Source organism: Petaurus breviceps, unplaced genomic scaffold (genome assembly GCF_028583685.1).
Source record: "Petaurus breviceps papuanus isolate PSGF00001 unplaced genomic scaffold, PetGlider_PUasm1.0 77, whole genome shotgun sequence".
NCBI classification, from domain to species: domain Eukaryota; kingdom Metazoa; phylum Chordata; class Mammalia; order Diprotodontia; family Petauridae; genus Petaurus; species Petaurus breviceps.
In genome coordinates, this window is record NW_027186492.1 from 22676872 (window position 1) to 22680380 (window position 3509).

General features: G+C 36.6%; 1 pseudogene; it reads right to left on the bottom strand.

Annotated features, from left to right (window-relative positions):
* Nucleotides 1-1849: 1849 nt before the first annotated feature.
* Nucleotides 1850-3042, bottom strand: LOC138175366 (vacuolar protein sorting-associated protein VTA1 homolog pseudogene; annotated as a pseudogene).
* Nucleotides 3043-3509: the final 467 nt, after the last annotated feature.

The following is a 3509-nucleotide window of genomic DNA, read 5'->3' on the forward strand; positions in this document are numbered from 1 at the left end:
TTTACATGCATCTGGGAAATAAGATATATGTGAATTGGGATATAGAAATCTATCTTGCCCTACAGGAAAATAGAAGGGAAGGGAATAAGAGAAGGGCAGGGGTAGGTGATGGAAGGGCAGATGTGGGGAAGGGGTAATCAGAATGTACACCATCTTGGGTGGGGAGAGATGGGGAGAAAATTTGGAACTCAAAATCTTGTGGAAGTGAATTTTGAAAACTAAAAATAAATTAATTAATAAAAAGAAAAAATTGTTATATTAAATAATCTTAATAATTCTAAATATTTTTCCTATTCATCAGGATAAGGTCACAGCACACATCACCAAATATTTGAAAACAGTAATATTTTGGATCAAAAGTAAAAGTCCCCATTTCCTTAGAATCAATCCTAATCCTAGGGATTAGAATCATGAATATAGAGTTAGGAGGACTGTAGAGGTTATCTGATCTCTTTTACAAATGAGAAAACTGAGTCAGAGAAAGATTAAGTGACTTATTCAAGATCACAGAGGTAATGAATAGCACAACTCAGATCCTGTCACTCCATGTTCATTATTCTTTCCACTTTGCCATAATGATTCCATATGTAATGATTTTGCTGAGGACAGATACAAAAGTTAATGCTCTTGAAGTCCTATTTTTTGAAAGTTGGGACATTTGCTTCTTCCTATGACATATTGCCCATTGACTATGATTTCTAAGGGGTCACTATGATTCAGTAATTCTGTCTCCAAGTTGTTTAGCTACAATGGGTTGTAATTCATCTGAGCCAATGGTTTTGAAATCATTGAAGACCACTATGTACTCTCTTACTAAATTCTTACCTACCTTAGCTTTCATTATCCTATTAACAATATCTACTCTATCCTGTTCCTTCTGAAGATCATTCTTCTTCCCAGAGAACATTCATTTATATGCTCACTTATTAAGAAAATTGGAAGCAAAATAAGAGTTGAGAAGTATTCAATTCAATAGTTTCCCTGTTTGGTCTATTAACATGGTCCTGCTCACAACACACAGTAGGTTTGTCCCTTACATTGTTCTTATTCTTTTTTTAATTATATTTTTCATTATGCCTTCTATGGAATTGAAAGAATAGTGACAAAACTATACTATAACTTTAAATTATAAATGTTGGGTTGAAATCACTTTTCCCAATATCCATGTAGTCTAAGGAAAATTACATTTTAATTGGGAATAAATTATACTCTTCTAATGACTGCTGTAGTGCCAGTAAGTAAACAATAACAACAAAAATTTCCTTTTGAGACAATGCCATCCCTTAACCCTCTATGCCTGTTGAATAACTACCCCTCATTAAGTCTAGTATTATGGTTTGCTAGAGCCAAAAGGTACGTTAAGACCAACTAGTACAATCCCCATATCTCAAAGTTAAAGCCTATTGGGACTAAGTGCCTTGCACAGGGTCACACATCTAGTGAGTTGCTATGGTATCTTCCTTGATCTCTTCCAATTATAATAACATTTCCCCATAGGGCCTCATATAACAAGAATATTTTTTCACTTTCTTAAAAAATGTATCATCTATATCATTTTGTACTACAGTCCTTTATGTAATTCACCTATCTCCCCACTAAACTGTAAGCTCCATGAGGGAAAAGAATCTCTCAAAGTCTTATCTGATCTTTGTATCAACAGGATACCTAGCACAATGCTTTCCACACAACAGATAGTAAATGTCTGCTGAATTGAATTGAATACAAGAACTGCTTTCAACAGTACTTTGGAATCATAAAGCTTAGAAGAAAACATTCAAAGGTAACCTACTGTACCATGGTACTTTCTTTTTATTCCAGTATAAATAGATTTCATTGAAATTTCTGTTTTCAACAGCTTCCTTGTGCATTTTCAGTATCTTGCTAACATCAGCCCACTGGACCCAAACATGACTGGTTCCATGAAGTGGGAAATAAAGCTGGTTGAGGCTGTTGCTGAAGGCTACAGCAGAAAATGGATACATAAACACAGGTTTTATTGTCATGTTCAATGGAACTGGAGTCTTTCTTATTATTGTGTTCCTGGTGGGCTGAATATGGAGTAATGGAGTGTTAGTTCTTTAGGCCAAAAATACATGAATATTTTGGACAAAGGCTTCATTCTCTGCCTGTAGTTAGCAACTTGAGGGCTTTCTGTAGATTTTGCACAGCAGTGTTTACATCTTCATATTGCAAAGTACTGCCTGTATATTTGCAGTATTTCTAAGCTCTGACAAAGTCCTCTGGTGTTAGATGGACATCCCCTATGGACATAGTACTGAAAAGAGCTGGATCAACAGCAAGAATATTCTGTGTAGTAGGTTGGATGGTACTACCTGTTACACCTGTGCTATGAAGAACTTCTGCTGGCATATTAGCTGGTGCATGAGCACCGGGAGGAATTTGTATTCCTGTATAGCTGCTTGATGGCATGTTGCTTGGGTCTTATGCTGAAGATGACCATTGGGGTGGGTGAGTAGGTAGAGGAGAAGTCCCAGCTTCTTCATTTTCTTCATCATTACTTTCTTCATCCATTCCAACAGGTCCAGCTTGTGGAGTTTCCCCATTTTTTAGACAGTTGTGGATATAGATTGCCTTTCTTCTAGCATATTTTCTGTGTTTCATGTTTTCATCAGTGAGTTCTCCAAATACTGTTAAGACATCTATCAGAAGACTTGCAGTATAGAAGGACTTGATCATGTTTTTGTGAAATCTCCCAGCATGATCTTCATTGCCTGCATAAAGGAACATTTTCAAAGCATAACTCTCCACATGGGCACAACCAACTATTTCCTGAGTAATAGCTTCATTATCACCCAATTGTTTTTTAAGAGCTTCTAGCTCTTAAAGCTTCAATAAAAATTTTTGGCATTCAGGAATTTTACTGTCAATTTTCATTCCAGTTTGCATTGCATATAAACGATAGTAATAGGCCACCAAGGGGTCCCGCTTGTCATGCTTCTGTGCCATCCTCACACAATGCTGGAGGTTCTTAAACTACGGGGGCAGTGGCGGGGGGGGCGGTAATGGGGACAAGGCGGCCATCTCTGCTCTGGACACAGCCACTTTCCACCTGGTACTTTCACATTAAATGACAAACCCAAAAAATTCCAATCAGATGAAAATTAATATGAAATTTAAAGAATTTCCCCAAGCACCCTTTCCAATATCTAACAGCCCTCAAATTCCTCCTCATATCTAAACTACATATCCTCACTTGACCTCACCCAATGCAAAAACTTGCCCCCAGAAAAACATTGTCTGTTTTTCTAAAACTGGTATGTAGAAGTAGTTTCTTCACTGAAAGAAGTAATTGGAAACTTCACAGGAAAACTCATTTATGTGACATGAAGTGAGAAAGTATATTTCCAGGAAGAACAAACTCAACTTACTTTCATGTTTCCCTTCATTTATTTGTAACTTCTAAGTCAAATGAATATAGACATGATACAAACTGGTAATGTAGTCTCCCTTTTGTTTTTTTGGTCACAAACATCTGTGAAATTTCATCC